Here is a 21693-nt window from a genome sequence, read left to right as displayed (position 1 = left end):
AGTTTCAAAAAGTTTAAGTGCATGTAAGTACATTGCCAAGTTTTGAAAACCCTTGACTATTCTTAATCTTTTTCACCCCTCTCTTTCTTCTTGAATAGTCTTGATTTCACTCGTTCATTGCACATTTCACCGTCTTAGTTGAACTACGCTGGGCATCCAAGTATATTCGCCGAAGAGGCAAAACGTTTACACTAGAGTGAAAATAAAATTAGAAGCGCGAAAGAACTGTTTGATAAGTATGCATCTATAAGAATAATGCCTTTCAGCTTCAGGTCAGAGACCGTTTATTGAGCATACTATTATACCACACCCAAATAAAATAGTGCCGTACCATTATGAGAACATTGATACCAACTGAAACAATTCATACCAAGTTAATTCCTTGAAAAACGAAAAATTAAACCAAAACTACTGGAATTTTGAAAAAAACTAATTAAAGGCCCCAACTTCTTCAACTTTTACAGTTATTAAACTCTTTGTTCTCAAAATGAAGGCTCTTTCCTATGCTATATGGGGACTGTGAATACTGAATTTCAACATAAGAATTTCGTTATATCTCTCACCATTCGTAACTCGTCAGCAAAATTTACTTGTAAACAAGAGATAAATGTTGTTCTGCCTCTCAATATCCATACATATGAGCTAAAAGATTGAAGAAGTTTGTCAACTGGATATAAACATGATTACAGTCGCAAGCAGACTTAAAAGAAAAGGTTTCGGAATTACCAATTACCAGTGATAATATAAGCGATTAAATGACATGCGATACCTTAGAAGAAACTAAAACGTGGTTTTTCCCAAAATTAGAAGGACTGAGTCGATTAAAAAGAAATTCATTGCCAGAATTGATACATTCACTCAAAAGTCTTCGAAGTAGCACCCTTGTGCGTCCCCACACCGCTGCCAGCAGGGTTTCCGCGCCTTGTGTGCCTTCTGCAAGGCGGCGCTCGGAATGCTGCTGATCTCCCTCGTCACGGCCTGTTGTAACGCATCCACCGAGTGACGTGACGTCCTTTCAGCACGGATTTGAAGTGGGGGAAGAGGAAGAAGTTTGTTGGGGCAATTTGGATCCTCACTCACTAAGTCGAGAAGCTCTTGGCAGATCCGCGTGCGAGTTTCTTTCTGTTCGTCTGAGATTACTCAAGGCACCAACATTGGACACATCTTTCTCATACCCATGGTTTCGGTCAAAAGTCGATGTATATCACTTCTAGGGAGGTCAAGGTCATCGGAAATCATGCAAACACATAACATGCGATCCCTACCCAACCAAGCCTTCACTCTTGCATAATTATCTTCACTTGCTGAGATCAAAGGACGCCCTGAACGTTCGGCATCTTCAAAATCACGTATCTCCCGAAACAACTTGCGCCACTCAAAAACAACCAATTTACCCTAGGCGTTATCACAATGAGCTGCCTTGAGTCTCTTTCCCGGTTTTGCCCAGTTGCACGTAATATTTGATAAAGTAGCGCTGTTCGAATAGCCGGTTTATGACGGAGTTGTAACGATGTCAAGTTTCAAGAGGTTTCGCAAACGAACGATCCGCTCTCAGCAAAGGCGGGGAGACCGCTGCCACCGGCCTCCAGCCTTTCCTGAGACTCCCCTCCATTGAACCCAGCCGGAGAAACCGCCGCCTGTCCGCCCGTTTATCAGAGAAGAAAGAAGTCCTACATTTTTTGGGACAGACCTTATACGTGTATGATATAACCGCAAAAATTTCCTTTCCCATTTTTTAAAATGCATCCTTGGTCGCGTTTTTACACAAACGCAAGAATAATTTAATTACATTAACTTCCTTCCGTTAAGTATCCTGTTCACCTACTGCCGTATATATACGACCCCATTAATTTCGTCAAAAGTCCATAACCGAGTCACTTTGGTGAAAGACGCTCACTGTCAGCTATTAAAGCTTTCCATAGGCAACTAATGAATGCAATGCGGGTCGCGTACAAACCAAGGAACAGCGGAGAGCTCAGGCAAAATCTCTAATGCGTGGGGCGTGACGTTCGACGTTCCGCTGAATGGTACGATACCATTATTCTACGGAGGTCGGTGCTTCGGCATAAAAGACAGAAGAAGACCGTGGAGTGCGCATAATGGCCTGCCGCTTTAAGACAATGCCTCGGTCCAGAGGAAAGGGGTTGGGAAGAAAAATTGCGAACCATATCGGAGGGAAGAAGGAGAAGCCCTGCCGAGGAAGAAGATCGGCACGGAGAAGATAGAACGAGAATGCTTGTGAGGTGAAGATGAAGAAGAGAGAGCAGGGAAGCCAGAGATGCAGAGGAAGGGACGCGTTGAAACAGCAGGAAATGCGGAGAAGGCGTTGAGGAGGTAGGGAGAATGAAGGTGCGGCCAAGCAGGAGAGGGCAAGAGGAGAATGAGCGGGGAGGGAAAAAATAACGGGCGGGGATAGAAGCATCCCTTAGATGAATGCAACCTCTTAAGCCGGTAAACGGCGGTATCTTTAAGTTCGAAAGGGGTAAGAAACTTAGTTTGCGTCCCTGGAGATAGAGAGAGAGAATGAGGGAAGGGAATGGCGAGAGAGGGGGTCATTGGGGGGTGAGGGTGAAGAAAGGAAGGTGGACACCTAAAAGGGGGGTCGGAGAGGATAAACAGATTAATCATGGGGAGGAGGGCTGCGAGGGAAGTAGGCGGAGAGGGGAAAGGGGGAGAGGGAGGGATTGTCATGGGACGAGGAACGTGGGATTGTGACGGAGGTAATGTTGACAATGAGAAGAGTGGGAGAGGGTCGGTGAGCAGGGGCGTCGAAGGGAGGGAGTTACTCCGAGGGTAAGAGTAAAGAGCTTATCGGAAAGCGAAGGGATCTCAGGGAGGGACCTTCTGAGGAGGGAAGAAAGATGCGAGGGACGGGAATGGTAAGGAAACCTCAATGTATTGCTCAGGGGACCGGATATATGCCCGAGAACGGTGATTAGAAATTAAACTTAAGATGCTTCGCCCACACCAAGATTTCCGGCAACTTTCTACTTAAGGAGGCGACGGCGACTGGAGGAAAGTTGGTGCAAAGATGACAGCCCTGAACTTCTCACTATTCTAGTCACTCTAGTTAGTGTTATACATGATGAATTCCTCTCTGATCATTGTATTCCATTAATAGACCCAATGATATATCGGATAGTTTACTAGTTTTAAGATGCTCATTACGGCTAATGACTCAGAAATATTTTTTGATTGAAAAATGGCGAAACAGTCAATTTCCTAAAATTGTCCATTCTTACGGCGAATATGACAGAAGTTATCGATCAATTCAGGCTGAGTGATAATTTCTGTATTGAATAATAATAGAAGAATACATGGGGCATACTTTCCGATTAAAAATCAATTCAGACAAATAAATACGGCAAGGTAGCACAAATTACATGAAAAATTAATAGAATTAATGAAAATTAAACGAAATTAGTAAAATATTTCTCCTCTGCTAATATCGTTTACAATTAGTTAACTCCAGTAATACTCACTTCAAATGAATAAACGACCTCTCCGTTTGAATGCTCTCATAAATAAAGGTCTCTTTTAGCAACTGTTAATAATGTAAGCATCGCGTTATCTTGAAAAAATTATTTTCCAAAAAATTGTTTCCTTCTTTAAAACGAAAAACATTATGACAAGATGGTCAAAAATGTAAAAAACGAAGGGATACTAATAATTTTAATGTCACATTTCCTGCTATAGTTATTGATGAGTTTATAAACTTTAATATTAAAAAATTCACATTATACATGTAACAATGTAATGTTTTCATGAATCTTTGTCCAAGGCATACGTTTTTGTAATTTCCCTATTATTTGTAGAAGTACGATAGATATTCGTTGCGAGTTCATAAATTAAAAAAGTCATAAAGGTGTTCATTATAAATCCGATTATTCATTGCCTTGGGAACAAGTATTCTACGAAAACGGAATAAATATTATATGGTATACCCTGAGGTAAAAATGTTACGAAAGACCGCAAGCAATCAAATATTTATATGCCAGAACAGGTATATAAGGAAGAGAGGCGGGCGAAGGGAGAGAGTAAAATGGTGTATTTAGAAGGGAGAGAGAAAGGGCGCATGGGAAGAGGAATATGTATAAAGGAAGAGAAGGAGAATGGGAAGAAGAAAGACGGAGAGTTAAAAGGGGATTTAGCAAAAGTTACGTGGGGGGTGGGGACGGATATGGGGGGATACGGATGCGGAGGGGGAGGGAGAACAGTCGGAGGTTTGAGAGGAGAATCCGTAACATAGATGGAGAAACGGGAGGGCGGAGAGGAAGTTGGGGTGGGGGTGGGGAGGGGGTAGCGGGGGGGTGGGTGGCAAGGGCTGGTAGGTATATCGCGGGGTTGCTCTCCACGTGGGAGCTGCTTGGCAGAGGGAGGTGTTGAGGCGAAGGAGCTCCTTTCTTCTCTTTTGGGAGAAAGCGCAGGGAGAACTTGGGAGATCTAATTATATGTGTGGTCACGAGAGGGGGTTTGAAAACCACCCACCCATCCTTCCCTCCCCACTCTCCTCCTCCGAATCCACCCCTCACCCTCCCACGCCCCTTCCCTCTCCGCCCGACCTCCCACCGCACTCTCTTTTCGCGCTGCTCTGGCTTCGACCCTTCCTTAATGGACTGGAGAACTCTCTCTCTCTCTCTCTACATCCCTCTCTCTCTACATCCCTCTCTCTCTCCCTCCACATCCTTGCTTTCCTCCCACCCACAGAATCTCCCTTTTCCCCTTAAAAACCTCCATTCCCGTACTCACCCCTCGCCGACCGACGGGGAGGGATGAAGGGAGGAGTGTAAGCGAAGGGATGGAAGAATCCCTTTGACTTAATCTTAGCGGCTTTTGATGGCCAAATTAGAAAGTCTCGGAGGAGGACATTTGCCCAACTCCCGCACTCGCGGGATGGATAAGACGGTGCGAGGGAGGATCCGGGGAAAGGGTGATGGGGGGAAGGGAGAATGAGGGAGGGTTAGGGAGGAATGGGGAGACGGAGGAGGTTTTGAGTTACTGTTGCGGAGATGTATCGGATATGGATGGGGAAAGGGTTAAAAAGGAGAGGGGACTAGAGGGAGAGGGAGAGACCTTTGTCGGGAGGGGGTTGCACTTTAATACTGGGACGTATGGGGGGAAGAGACGGAGGCTAAGGCCAGGAAGGGTGAGTTATCGGAAAAGGGGGTATTTAATGCTTTAAACGTAAGGATGAGGGCGAAAGGAAGTCCTCCCTCTCCCCCTGCCTCCACCTTCCATCTCTCTCGATGGAGATGCGTGGGTCTGTGTGCTTGTGTGTGTGTGTGTGTTTGTGTGTATGCGTGCGTGAGCGCCGGGGCCGAAAGGGGTGGAGGAGGCAGATGGGACGATAAGCAGCGGGGAGTCTGCAATCGATTGCTTTTTGTTTTGAGAGACGCTGATGGAGGTTGGTGAAATTAATTGAGAAGTTTCTCTCGCTTCTGGGAATTTTATTAGCCTTTGGATAATCAAGTATCTTTATATTTTTCGCTATTTTTACAGCGAATGAAGGCATTGGATTTCAGTTGATTACCTTGAAATCATTCCTATCATAGATGCGCTACACCTCATGTTTTGAGATTTCAATGACAAAAGTACCTTGTTTGACTTTCCCGAAGAAGAAACCAACATTTTAAAGAAATTGGTTGAAAAATGTGTATTTTCACAGGACAAAAGAAAAAGATAAAACGAGCCAATTTATCTACACTAGTTTATTTCTCGATGATATAATAATACTGTATTCAACATGGAATATTTTATAATTTTCAAAAACATTTTGGCACTATAATCATAAAAACTTTCTGCATCAATATAATTAAACTCGCAAATGCGTAGTTATCTAATAGCCTCGCAAAAGATAATAATTATATCTGATAAAAAGCTTTAAACCGCGTACAAGTGTATAATAAGAATTAAGTATCAAATTTATACTTCGTGCTCATGGGTAATGTCTTTATATTTCGTGCTTCTCTTGAAAAATGGCAAGGCGTGCTAAACAGAGTGCATTTTTAACATATATTTTACGAACAAAGCTGTTCTGAAGCAGGCAGTCAGCTTATCATCGACTGTTTAATATTTCAACGCTTCGAAAGTAACCTTCAAATCTTTCTGACGTAAAAATGTAAAAACGTTTATCCACGACGGCAACCACCTCCATCAGCAAAACTAGATGAGAATCCGCGATGGAGCCTTGGCTATACGGCCCCCAGCTTTATCGACAAAGACAGATGACTCAAATTGTCGGGAGAGTGCTTTGAATATTCCATTTTTCCACATCGATACCTTTAAACACATTCCGCCTTTCCCTTCCAACCCCTCCAGTCAATCATTTACCATAACCGCCTCGAAGCCCCTTTCTCCCTCCTTCACGCTTTATATCCGCGGCGAAATAAAAAAATACAAATAACATCCGTGCAGTCGGATGCATTTGTCCCCCATCCCAACCACTCCACGTCCCCTTCCCCCCCCTTTATTTTAAACCCCTGATAGCCCCCGGGGAACACTCGCGTCGACACTCCCGCCGCCTCCTCCTGCCAGGGGCCTCGACGCGCTTTCCCCCGCCAAACCCTCATTCCGTCTCCCCCTCACACCCTGGCCCGCCCCAATGTTTGTCTGCCACCCCTTCCACCCTCACCAATCGGCCGCTCAACTGGAAATGTCCATTCGGAGTCAATCTCGTCGACTGGATTGAAGATGTGGGGTATCCCCGCAAATTCTGCAATACGTGCGCCCTTTCCCTCCGTCACCTCATCCCCAGGATGTTCATCTCCGGCCGCCGTAAGGATATGGAATTGCTGGGAATGGGAAAGAAGCATGCATCTACCACTGCTTTGTTCACGGCGATGCTGAATTCTCTCCCCCAAGAGACATGCCTCAAGGATAAGCTGCTAACATAGAGATACGAGTACTACACACGCACATCTTACTGAAGGAGTCGTATTGGTATAAGTGTTTGCTTGGGTAATAATCGGTTCCCGATAGAGACGTCATTGAAATGGGAATGAGTGGCTATCTCTGAGATTGGGGATCGTCTTGAAAAATATGGCAAACAATGAAGCGTCTTTTAGATGCTTAAATATAAACAGCTTCAACATTATCCCCCTCCCATTGAAATAATTTATCCCATTTGAAATAATTTACATATTTAATGGCATGTAATAACTAAGAAAAAATCATTTTTGATGCTGCATGTCTGGTACTGCATTACCCCTTTCCGTGAACCCAAGCGTTGACTTGAATGGAATCATGCAGAATGTAGTAATACAAAAAATAGCCGATGTCAAAATGATTATACATCAGATGCTGCCAATTGAAAGAAAATTTGAAAACACAAATCACTTCCTCAGATAAAAAAAATAACATTTGGGAGTCACGTATAATAGCAATGCATCAAAATTCATATAAAGCTTAGTCAAAAGTAGTTGGCTATAGCTTCAGATTTTCGCTTCGTTTTCATCTCGACTAGCCTCTTCAGTAACTCAAGTTTCCTTACATTTACATCTCCTTATATTCCTCCAAGATTTTAATGTAATACTAAAAAATCGTCACTGTAATGTGCCTCCTATTTTGCAACAATCACTACGCTGAGCAAGCTAAACACTCTCCGACGTGAAAATGTTGGTAATTCAATGGAACACTTAATAATGTAAAGTGGAAGACTTCTCTAAAAGAAAAAATATTTAAACTAGTATGAAGAATCTTATTCACACAAACTCTGACATAAGGCATTCGCACCCCAAGCTACCATGATAACTGGTTTGATTTCCATACGCCATCGCCAAAGCTATCGCGACCAGACCATTGGTGGCAAAATGTCCCAGAGCGCAGCCCTCCGAAAAATGAAGACTTAAATATAAAACTCACCCTCGGAGCAAATGGGGGAGGGTGGGAGATGTGGTCGTTATTTTTTTAAAACCAACGTACCGTGAATTTAGTTCCATTCCTCGTTCTCCCCCTACACTGCACGCGCCACCCGAGGGGATGATGAAAAATAATAATGTCGACTCTCTTCTCCACAGGAAAAAAAAATATCCAACGAATAGACCCTCATAAGGTTTAATGCCAGAAGCGTCCTATCGTGACAAAAAATTCATTTCGAAATAATGGTTATATCTATGAGTGCGGCAGTCTCTCATAATAACTCCTGGCTATGGAATTGGCCTGGGAGTAGGTAATCCGAGCTTTTGTAGTTCCAATAAAAATTAACTATCGAAGAAACAGCAAAGTTTTCCCCTCCACCGAATCGTCAAAAAATTCTCAATCTATGACGCCTTTCGAGGAATCGGAGCGAAGACCTCCGAGAATGACTGTGTGGAAAGCGTGAAGGGTTCAAATTTTTGAATCCCCAATAAAGAATTGGGAATTTATCCATGCCAAACTGAATTATCTAAGTAATTTTTAAAAGTATCAACCAATCGCTGGTCATATGAGTAACATAAAAAAGACTAATCAGTGATTTTTGCCTAAAAATACCTCTGGGGTAAAATAGTATCCTGAAGGTTGTATTGAAGAGAATATTTATAGAAGAAGACATGATGAAGGAACGCCTAATGATGTAGGAATTCGGTGCAATGAAGTATCTGGGAGGAGAAAAAGAATGCTTTGGAGGATTATAAAAACCAATTATTTATAATCAGTGACGATGTTTATTCTGAAACGGTCTTTAAGAAATTTTAATATTCTATTTTTGTCATGCTATGAACGGCAGTTGAGTAAAAAGTTACGCCCAGATCATTCTTTACATCTTGAATTGGAATATATAAATAATTATTATTTATAATCACATGAAAAAAAAATTATTTTAATTCTTTATAATTATAATTATAAAAACAAAGAATAAACCTAAAATGAGGAGTATACTCACCATACTTCCCAAATAAATTCATAAATTAGCAATTCTCCCGCAAGTAAATTACAAGAAGGTACTTTTGAACATACTTTGTTACGCATTCATTCAAGCATCGAAATGAATGACGATATAATCTGTGTTTCTCCAAATAATAATGGTGTCTGCTATGCGAAATAAGAGCAGACAAGAATTGACCTAAATGGAACGGTCGTTCTTTTAGAAAACCCCGCGCAGTGATGAATGGAAACGAGGTATTTTCGAGCCAGAAAAGAAAGATGGAACAGATAGGGGAGAAGACGAGAGACACGAAGGAATGGGAAATGTTTTCAAGAGGCATGACAGCGTCGGAACAGGGGTAGGGACGATCTCAATGCTTCCACGTTCGCAAGAACGGAGGGGATATTAATTGCCCATTTAGTCGTGATTTAGTAAAGTCATATGAGAGGGAGAATTTTCATAAATGCCTCAAGGTATTTTGCTGCCTGATCAATATGCGGAATGGCTCGGAGAATGAGACATTTGAATTGCAAGAGTGAGAATGCGAGGGAGGGAGGGGAGAGTGGAGTGAGGGGTAACATAAGAATGAGGAAGATCTTGCAAGTTGAGCCCTAAGAATGAAAGGAAACGTCTTCTCTCGTTTTTCCCGGCGAAGAACGGGGATAGAGAAATGCAAACTTATGATTAGATGAGGAGAAAAGGGAAGCTTACCGTTATGAAAGGATGTTTGATATGTATACGACGGCGTGGTCAATTAAAGCGAAAGAAATATGGCCACGGATCCTTTTATTGCGGGGGTAACTCATGATTCCGTTTGGGAAAGGGGGGATTTTATAGGGGCGCGGGCGATATTGACTGCTGCTATTTCTACATGAATTACTTCGTGACGCATACGAGTTGAATATTACTTGCGTCGATAATTCATGCATTATTATAACGGCCATTTTAATTTCACCTGAAATAAGCACAAGAATATAAGACCTATATTTGAAATATAAACTAATGGTTGCACTCATGCCATAAGCATCAAGACATAGGGTTTAGTGCAATTAATGACATAGTGGGAGGGATATAAAGATTAAAGAAGGCAAATAATATAAAATAAACCACGGAGAATAAAATGTAAATTGAAATAATTTGTTCCCATGAGGGCAAATTTGAGAAATCAGAAAAAAATAAAAGTTTGTCGTACCCTTAAGCACATAGAATATGCATAAAACATCGTAATAATAATAGGGTGTCTAACAGGCAGTGGTCCAATGTACAAACTTGGTACGCATCATGCTAAATCGCAACATATTTTAATATCAATGGTCAGATAAATGGCAATGTTTTCCCTTGATAGTGGACATGAAGATCTGATGTTAGTCCCCTAAAATTATACGATTGAAATTGACAGCGAATACTAGAGCGCCTTTGGGTTCCGTGCTGGAATGCGGTTTTTAGCGTACTTCATGGGAACCACTATCTACTAAACGTTTACATACGTAAAGCCCCCGGGAACCTATAATTCAAAGTAGGTAAATGGCAGCACTGTTTCTCTCTATGATCTCCCACCCTCCGTTATTTTTCTCTTAATCTAATGGCCCATCTGTACAAAATGAAGAGAAAATAATGTCTGTAAATAACTATATGCAGAAAAAACAACAGCAATAAATCAGAGCATTGGCTATGCCTTACCTCAGAGGCATTGCTGCCAAGCGACTAGATATTCCATGGGAAAGCATAACTAACTGCACTTTTGACAGCATTGCTGAGGGTAAAACTGTAAACTCATAAGTTAGAGCAGGCGGTTCATTTCAAGATCCGTACCAAAATTGCACAGAGGGAGACGTCAGCTCAGTAGCGGAGGCTTAGATTGCCGATAACACAACAAATTGAAAACATTGAAGACCAGCAATTATTTTTCAGTTCAATTACCTGAATGTATAAACCAGCAATTATCTCCGTGCCCAAGGGAAGAGGAGAATTCAACTCAGGGGCTATAAAATTAACTTTAAAGAAATAACCACTCTTTAGACGAGTTAACATTAAGAAATATGACCGCGCCGTCTTTACCTTGATATTTGGAAAGTCTCAATGTAGAGTTTTGCTATTAGAGAAAAAATAAAATCGATAAGGATAAGCGCAAGATAAGTAACGCATATTACAAAAAAAGAAGTACTCAGAACAAAAAATAAGTCTCTAAATTAGAAAACGCTGCATAAAGCATTCATGTGGGATATGTTTATCTAATGGCGACAAACACATCAACAAAGAAGAGTAGAAACGATGAAAGAGTGCTTCTGCTGCGGTAAAAAATGATGAAACAAAGGAAGTAATTCCACGAAGAACGGGGACATGAATGATTTCTAAGGAAAACATTGAATATGAGAAGGAACAGGACCTGAAGGCAAACATAGCTTCGAGATTTTTAAAAATATGATATGGAATAAGTTCGACATAGATGGAATTGATGTATTTTAGGAAATAACTTAGGTAGGTATTGAAGACATTTACTGAAGAAATATTCCACCAAAAAAATTACAGGCAAGACAGCACAGGTAGGACACAAAAAGTAAATAATAACGATGAAAATTTAATGTTAAATTGAAGGCAGTCATCTCTGGGTCGATGCGAAAAGTGAATGGAAATCTCCTTCAAGCTGATGCCAATATTGACGTCAATAGTGAATAATTATTCATTATGACGATTTGATAAAGACAACCATTCATTCGGCAATCAATCTCAAGATTTTTTTAACCTCAGGCCCCTTGGATCTTTCTCCATCTGGTACTAATTCTCCTGCACATTCCTCATGCCTTACCTACATTCCTCATTATTGGCTCTACGTACTTGTATTTTGGACTTCTTCGAGGGACTTTTTCATTTCTCTCCTCTCAATATGTCCCACGCCCGTTCTCTTTCTCTCTACTCGTAGATGATTCCAAATCCCCTGGTTTCAACTATTCGCATTCCTTATCTGTACGCCGTAAGTAAACTACTTCCTTTCCACACTCGGGTACATTTCACAGCTTTACCCTCAATTAGGTTCTTCAGCGCATCCATTCTACACCGGTCTAGGAGGCCATTATACAGGTACATCGAGTCCTCTTTTCCAATGATCCACTTCAATTACATCTCGGAAAACTACACACCTCACAATAATTTCACACATTGCTTCGTCACCCATACACTAAGATAAGTTTCAGCCTCACAGCCGTCTCTTCTTGGCCAAAGCTTTATTACTTGATATGCTTTGAAGCACTCCTTCCATGTCATGCTAGCCTTATTTTGCCTATGTTATCGTTTATATGCTATGCTTGGCTTCAATGTTTGTCTTTAACGTTTATAATAATCTGTTGTAATGAAAAAGATATATCCAATTAAATCCAAGTTTAGAGTAAACTTTTCAATTTAAAATTTAATTATGCGTACTTATTCTAGGTGATTAAAATAATCTAGGAAAATGTGGCTCTTTATGAAAAACACTTGCAGGAAATTGTAACTACTGACAAGCACCTTAGTCTGACGTGATCTCAATATTGCTTTGGTGATTTATACTGCTACATGTCATTGTTGGTGAGGAATGCGTCGTTCGGTAGAATAAAATTATTTTAAAAATTTTTCACTCAATGATGTAATCTGCCAAGAAGTTCCTCATCAAAATTAACGCATACTTGTGAATATCTATTGAATTATTACGCGAAAAGATATTTTCTTCGTAATTTTGAAACCAACTTTGTAAAGAGCTCCGGAAACTATAGCAAAAAGTTTATAAATTTGAACTCCAAAAATAAAGGATCAAACATTTCTATCTGGAATATACAATTGGTATAATGAAGATAACCTTTTCAAAATTGATAATTTTTCAGCTCATCTACTTCCACGAGCAAACAAATTTACTAACACAATGCCCACAAATTCGCCCGAAGGTATTCATTTGAAAAAAGTAAAACACTAAAATACGAGCCAACTATTCCTATGGAACTTTTTCCTTATTGTACAGTAAGTGGCATTTATATTGCTAGTTTTTATTAAATTATTAGTCAGTAACAAATTCGTAAAAGTATTTTTCCCTAGGAAAATAGATATCGTTGATAACCATTAACTTTGATAAAATTAAACCCAATGAATGCTGGGAAACCTAGAGCACACAACTTGTCCAGAGTTTAAAAAAGGTAAATATTTGCCCTCGTTTATGACCGCGATCCCATTATCTTTGTCGCCACAAAACGCACTCTAATATATTCAGCATTTTAAATCCTCAACAACTAGTAAGATGCAATATTGCTATGCATGTGAAAACACCCAAATCCCATCGAGGAAATAAAAAGGACCAGCATTTCGTATGCAAATCAGATATTTGGGCTTCGCCGACTTCGGAGAAGGCAGGGGCTTGGAGGGGATGCCCTGGGAGTTTGGTCGTAGGGGCGGGGGGGGGGAGGTGAGGCGGGAAGTCGGGCCGGCTACGGGGGTTAGATAGGGAGAAGGGAGCACGGGGGAGGGGATTTTAGGGGCGCAGGGGAGGATGTTCCATTCCATGCGGTCCCCGCATATAAAATAAAAATCCGAGAGAGTAAAAATTCTTAAATGGCAGAAGGCGACAAACAGCTAAGAGGAGTTCACGTGAGAAGGGCGCACCGCTGTCAAGTCAACGGAGATGCACAATTTCGATGGGGGTGGCAAAGAGTCTGCCATTCTCTCCCCCTATCCCTCTGCGCCCGAAAATTTGGAAGAAAAAAAACTCGAGGAGAGCACTCTTCTCACCTTCGAATCGTATCTTGGAGGAGAGAGAAAAAGAGAGAAATGGGGTGGACGGTTGGTCGATGAGAACCCATAAACAGCTCCGGGGAGTACGCTCTTTTCCCACCCCTTCCCTACGCACAAGCACACGGCCGAACCAATCTTCCCCCTCGGAAACCCACCACAAAATATCCTCTTCCCATTGTGCTCCAATTTTTTTTATTACTCCGCGTTCCCCTGTTATGTCTGCTATTTTTTTGTGGTTAACTCTTCTTTCATTTTGGATGCAGATGAAGTCGGGGGAGGAGAGGGAGGAAGAGGAGCAAGAGGGGGGAAGAGGTCGTCATGCTGCGTGCCGAAGATTAGAGCCCCATGGGCAGGAAGGAACGAGATGAGGCAGGGTGGCGGGGTCGCCACTCCGACCACTCTCTTTGCGAGGGCAACCAATTTGCAGCAAGACGACGCACACCACTCGGGATATCCGGGCAATCCGATCTCTATACCCTACTAAGAGAATAATTTTTCAGAAGGTAAGTCAGTGTTAGAAGTAATTCCCTCTCTTCATTGGGCTCGAAATTGAAGTCAGGCAACTTTGACCAACCTGCTGCAAAGAGGTATATATATATATATATATATATATATATATATATATATATATATATATATATATATATATTCAAACACTTCCCCACCTCTATTGTGTTCGTCCTTTATATGTGTTCCTATCCCTTTTCCTTATATCTGTTTCTGTATATATGAGTATTTATTCGCCGTTTGGCGGTACTTCGCGTTTGAATGTATATATATATATATATATATATATATATATATATATATACATATATATATATATACCTATATATATATATATATATACATATATATACCTATATATATACATATATATATATATATATACCTATATATATATATATAACTTTGACCAACCTGCTGCAAAGAGGTATATATATATATATATATATATATATATAAATAAAGTTCGTTTAAATTAGGCTATTTATGGATGAGTTTGAATGCCAAAAATTCGGAACGAGTATTCACACATCATTGAACAAAATTCCCTTCTTAGAACCGCGGTCTTTTCTCTCCGTCAAAATAGCCTACGATATTGTTTTATTATTGTTTGTTAACCACATACGATATTAAAGACATCCTGGTTTGAAAAACTGCTCCTTCCGTCTTGAACACCAAGAGTCATGGAATCGTTCACTTAGTAGTGTCTTCCATACAATATTTTTTGAAGATGAAATAAAAGAAATTAGTAAACGGGTAAAACTTTCCTAACCGATTTTAAACAATTACAGTTGCAGTTTTCCTATTTTTAAACAATTGTAGTTTACAGTGCATCTGATCCCTATTTTTACTATCACACGAAATTGAGATTTAACTCCATTATTTGTACCACTGAGTTGACCATAGCTAGTAACAATGGATACGGAATGATAGTGGTAATAGGCGTGACATTTTTTAACCTTCGCAATGGCATGTGGGCTGGTTTTCTCATATAATCTCTGTTTTATAAGCATAAAAGATCAATTGATGATTGCCACCTAGGCTGAATATAACGGAAAAGGACAATTCCTGCACTCTAAGTGTAAACATATTGCAAAGTTAAACTGAGAAAAGTTTTAAAACGACACATTGACCTTCTCGGGAGTCAAAATTTTTGAAAAAACCTAATATCAAACGAGACTATATTTACTGTAAAAGGCAAATATTTTCAGCCATCAAACACGACTAAAAGACACTTTAGAACACCATATAATTTCCAAGATGCTACTTTAAACTTTATTCCACCTATATAAACAGAATATGAGGAGGAATGGGGTGTAGCAAGGGAATATATGAGTATATGCATTTTCATGGACTTCTGGAAGGCATAGGAAAGGGATCCGTAGCTCTTTATGTGGAGGCAGCCGCATCTAGTATCACATACGACTTCTTTCGATTTAGTGTGCACCGCAAATATAATGCAAGGATATCTTATATATGGTGCATTGTGAGGGGAGCTGGTCCAGGAGGTTCGGATATTGCCCGAAAAATACCGGGAGCTGATTCTGGGTGATATCTTAGAAAAATTTCCCCTTAAAAATTCAAATGGTAGGATTTTTCGGTTGGTAGATATCTTGGAAAACCTTCCTGAAACTTTGGTTCAGGGTGTCCTATACACAAACCAATCAAAAATAAAGCAAGAGCTGATGGAAGGATTAAATAACTTGAATTAGTTAGTATTCTTTGATGTGAAAATTTTTATAATTTTCGCGAATTGTACAATAGTGAATTTTCAATCAAAAATATACCCCATTATGAAAATATTATTATGATCATAACGTAATCATCAGATTCGTATGGTAATAGTCTCTGGACTGTGGCTTCACTATCCTCTTATTCTTTCTTTCTTCGTCAATCACAAGGTAGTTCACCGGGTGAAGATGCAAGCAGAAAGCAAAATATTTTGGATAGTTGCACAAACTTTATGATTTAAAACACACAAAATTTAAAAAAACATTCTGATTATATGGTTGGGAATTTTATTCATTGTCATACCAATTATATTATTTCATAATGAACATAAAACGTACGTTAGTACGGGAAAAAGAGTAGTAGTTAATGAGGTAAAGCGATCGACAGTTAATGTTATTTGGGATATTAGAATAGTTGGGCCTTTTAGAAGAGAATGTACAGGGAATTGGGGATGAATCGGCAGAGAGAAACCCGCCGTCGGCATTAGCATATGTACCCTTAACGATAGGTGATAAGGGGTTCAAAATTTAGCGTCTCATACGATTCACTGTGTTCCTCACTTGAAGTGCTCCACATAGCAATCCAAACAGAGATCGGGATACCACTGAAAAATTCTGCTATTACCAAGATTAGAACCCGAACCCTCGGGTTGGGATGCCAGTACATTAGCCACCGCACCGTCCAAATCTCCACGTATATTGAACTCAACAAAGTTGTTCTATCTGAAAATAGGAGAAATTTTTCGAAATATATAATAAACAAATATTGATTTCAAAAAAACTACAAACATTTTCCCAAAATAAAAGGTATGGCCATAAGTATTAATACGTAACAGATCTAACTATATGGTTTATTTAAGAATAAAAGACAAAAGTGTGTGTTTATAATTCCGCGTGCTTGGTGGATTTTTAAACTCCAGGCAACAATGTTAAGGTAATACAATTTGGCAAAATAAATCAATAATGTGAACGCCTCTAACTGAATATTCATATGGAATATTTTTACGTGCTCTTATGGCGAATATTTACACGACTGATAAAAAATTCATTAATTTATCCAAAATACGCTTTAAAAAATCATAAATTCTCAATGAAACTCCGTAGGAAATCCAAAATTTTGAGAGATAGCTAATTTTTTCGCAAAATCCGAAGCAGCAAAGGGAACAGGTTGACATCGCTTCCTATAAAGATTTTTTTTTAATGTGTTATCCTGCATATCAGTTGAAAACACCGCGCAGGATATCGAATTTTTTTTCCATATTCGCTGACGTATTTCACCCCGACAACTCAGTGTCTGTCACGCTGCTCCCCCCAATCCCTTCCCTCTCCCACACCTTGACCCGAAACTCCACCCCCCACCTCATATTCCACCCCCGTTCTGGAAGCCTTTTCGCGCAAACCCCCCCTATTTGGAAAGATAATGTAATAATAGCCGCGGAGGCTAAAAAAAATTAACGACCACTGAAAAAATCCCCGTGTGAGGAGAGAACCCGTGTTTTGCTCCGCGCTAGGGAATGTCGATAATGACACTGTTACGTCGCAGGAACTCCTCATTTTTTTCCAAAACGCGCTCTCCCGACTGGAATATTTCGGTGAAAAAATCAAAAACGGAATAAAGTCGGGCGATATGAAAAAAACGTACATGTGAACGTGTATATATAAATGGGGCTTTTTGATTAGTTCTTCCCGCGCTCACACACGCGCTTGCGGCGCGACGATCTCTTTGAGGTCGCGCGGGGCAAGTACGTGAGGACGAAACCGCAAAAAAGCGGCGCTCGTTCGATTCTTTTTTTTTCATTTATTATCTTTCCTTTTCCCTCCCCCTTCCCCACCCCTCATTCCCCTCGACCCCTTCCCACTCTCCATCGCTGAAATTAACGCATGTATCCGGGAGGAGGAGGAGGTGGGCTGCTTTTGTATCGGCGAGAGGAATGGAAGTGGATACCCATATACCGACGGAGTAGGGAGCTGGAGAGGGGGAGGCGGAGGAATCGTGAGGAGGGGTTTGACGGGGGAGGAACGGCGGGGGGGCGGGGTTGGGATTGCGGAGAGGGGCAGTCCGGAGACGGGCAGGGGCGAGAGGTGAGTCGGCGGACGCACGCCGTGTTTCTCCGGATCGGAGAGATGAGAACGTGGCGGAGGCCAATGCTCCGAGGCGTATATTAGCTGCGAAAAGACGGTTGCGTTAATTCCTTTCGTAATGGAGTCGGAAATGAATTTAAAAGAACCGCACGGCCGTGCGCGCCATGGAGCGCGTTGAAGATTGCCCCGCTCGGCAAGGAGTCATTTAAACCGTGGAAGGTATAATGATAATAACCAATTTCCCCCATGAAGGCAAGAAAAGAGTAACTTCTGATATAGTGTGGAGACGACGGTTTTTGAACGAGGAGAGTGGAGTAGTCAATATATTATAGCATCATATCGTGCGAGCCTACCGCGGAAGCCCCGAATGGGAGATACCAGCGTACTTCGCCATGATTCGTTCATTAGCCCCGTGTACAAGGGCAGGTAGGTACACGCATTAGCTACCCACTCCTCGATTAACTTTCCACATACCAACCTTTCCCTTTCTCCTGGATCAATTCCCTAACTCTCGTTGCTTGAAATCACAACCCGACAGTTTACAACGATTAGAGGCGTCACCAATACCATCAGTAGACATTTCTCAAAGCATGGAATATTAAAAAATGATTCTGCGCCAGAGTTTCTGCATACATATGTATTTTCCCAAGCGATTATTGCAGAAAGAAGATTTTAAGAACTGTTCGAAATTATTCTCATTTTTAAGGTCGTGTGCATTTAATCAAAATTTTCAAATGGACTTATTTGTTCATTTGGCATTGAATTTTATGTCACTATTTTATTTTTCCTTGCTTTGCTTAAAATTTAGTTCCTCATGATACGTCCGATTTCTTTGGGAAAGAAAAATATTTCACTGTTTGGTGATAATGACTCTTGTTCATAATGTTTCCGCTGTTAAATTACTATGTCATTCGAAGTCATCATCACCGAAAATGTTGATAACAAAATGAGAAAAATAAATGCATTTGCTCAACATTCAACTCACCTTGGAGCGGCAAGGAAATCAGGATAAATGATATAAAATCCATTTTCAACAAACTTTTAACCATCGCTAATAACATTTATAGAAAAACTCGCACAATAGACAACCACCCTTTTTCTGACGAATTCAACCCTCTAATGAGAGATCAACTTCGTTTAAACCTAAAAATGTATTCCATTACATCCAAGCTAATAATAATAATAATTGGGAATCATCGAAATTATGAAATCAATTATTATCTTACTTTATTCACTGTACTGGCCACTTAAGCATGTTTGTTGAAAGTGAGAAGGTAATTAAATGGTGGGGCACTCCCGAAGTTTTTAGTATTCTCTGCAAGCCCGCAACGAATCAGCAGTTCCTCGTCCTGGCAAGGCTCCTCACTTGATAAACCTCGCCCGCCAACACGGCGAAATTCGTTTCCATTGCGATTCCCAAAGTTCATCAAAAGATGCAAATGAGTAGTCAGGGAGAGACGAAGATGAAGGAGAGCGCATGAACGGATTCGGCGTCTCGTGTCTTGGTGGTGCGAGGCCTCAAAGGGCAAAAGCGGCCAAAGGGGGACACATCCGTTCGGGGGGAGTGTGCGCAGGCGATGAAAGGGTTTCCCACCCTAATTATTCATTGCAAAATAAGAACCAAAAGCGTGAAAGCCATCCATGCCGAAACTGCGGGTGTGACATTTCTCGAGTCTGCCCCAGTAGGATAGATCAATGAAAGGGGTAATAGAGTGAGTGGGCTCCATGAATAACCAGATATGCCCATTTTCAACCACTTCTAACATATGTGTGTATATATATATAAATAAACATACATATAAACATATATATATATATACATATATATACATATATATACAAACATATATATATATATATATATATATATATATATATATATATATATATATATGTTACATCTCACAGAATAGTGAACTTCCATAAATAATATATAGCAAGAACGTTCACCAGTGGAATCAATGAAAAAAGAAACCAGCTCTCTCCGCGGTGTGCAAGAGATTACTTCCTTAATTTTTGTGGTAAAACTACCTTTGATATTTGATAGTTTGACATTTGACGCCCGGCCTGACCCTAAAAACCGATTATTTTAAATCAAATCTCTTTTCTAGCTTATACGTGGCATTAATGTGTGTAGTAATAAAGAAAATCTTGTATGGAAAATCTACTTGAATATGATTGCCTTTTGATTTTGATGAGTGACAATTTAACTAAACAGTCATAAATAAATGCAACCGAATGATTTGAAAATTTTCATCAGCCCGATGAAAATGACCGACAAAATGGATGCTAAGCATATTGATCAGCAGTGAGATGTTGAAGACTGTGATAGAGCGGAGAATTTTAGGCAAACGAGGAAGAGGCAGGTATTGGTGGAGTATTGGAGTGGAATGTTGGACGGGATGAAGGAAGGGAGGAAGGTTGCGCGTATGTGGAAGGAAAAAGTATTTTCTTTTCCAAACATATGACTGCTGCCATCGAGATAGATTTATTATAAAATTTGCAATACTTTTAATATGGTGAATGACTACGGATTGCATTTGTATATGGCCTTCTAACATTTGATCAGAGATACCATGAAAAGATTAAAAGCCTCATATTGATCAAATAATATCTGAAAACATATTTTCCTGTAAAAACTATGACTTGGTTTATCGATGGAAATCAATAGCATATATAACAACCGATCGGGTTGGTCAGGTGGGAAACGCGCTCGCCTGAAAACCCGAAGGTGTCGGGTTTGAGTCCCAAAAAAGGGCATAGATGGGGTGTCATTTCTGGTGGTTCGACTCCAGGGAAACCTGATGACGAGCCAAAGGTTTATCTGGATCCCAATGGGCTCACGGACCACTATTTATGGATGGGAAGACGAAAAAGGTCGTGGTAGACTAAAAAAAATAGGCCAATAAACATAAGGGTATAGCAAAGAAAACACTAGTAAAATATATTAGCCTCGGATTCAAATTAATCTAAATATGGCTAAGAACCGAGAATGGGCATCATGAACAAGTTCATCAAGGACATAGAATAGATTCCACCGGACAAAATATTCCGTCCGAGGTGAATATGATAAACATGAAATGCTAAAATTCTCCAAAAAACTTTTAAAGCTATTTTCCACGATAACTATCCAATACTGAATGAATAAAATGTATTTTCTGACAAGGCATCACTTTTTTCTCGAATACTCTCCGAATCTTTTGAAGAGTTAGAGTTTAGATTTGAATCATCAAGAAATATTTGAATATTATTGTTATAGCTGATATACCGGTTAGGGTAGGTTTTGGATGGACACAATCTACCAAACAATTCTCTTGTCTCCAAACAAAACACAACCCAACATCCTCCTTACTCTAGAATAAGCCTCCCTTTATTCCTTCCAATATCTCTGTATCCTATTCCTTTCCCTCCCTCGTTTGCCTAACATCTCCCCTCTGTCACAGTCTACAACATTCCATTGCCAATCATAATGTTGTGTATCCATTTTTCCTGTCTCCTTATGATTTCTCCCAATGAATACATACAGATGAGTAACTGGTGAGTGCCAAACGATATCAATTAATGTGCAGACACAGGCCAAGCTCATGCCCACTCGAAATGTATGTTTTCTCCAATACTGAGAAAAGAACAAAGCACACAATTAAATAAATTACCAAAGGAGACCAAAAGGTTATGAACATTCAAGATATCCTCTTATATAGATGAATAACACACTAATAAATGAAATATGGAACAAGTGCGATAGGCTGGGATGAGAATCAATTATAAGAAAACGATAAT

The sequence above is a fragment of the Hetaerina americana genome, unplaced genomic scaffold (assembly GCF_022747635.1).
Source record: "Hetaerina americana unplaced genomic scaffold, ioHetAmer1.1.p SCAF_10, whole genome shotgun sequence".
NCBI classification, from domain to species: domain Eukaryota; kingdom Metazoa; phylum Arthropoda; class Insecta; order Odonata; family Calopterygidae; genus Hetaerina; species Hetaerina americana.
The sequence above is the reverse complement of the archived record's forward strand: the minus strand, read 5'-3'. Positions refer to the sequence as shown.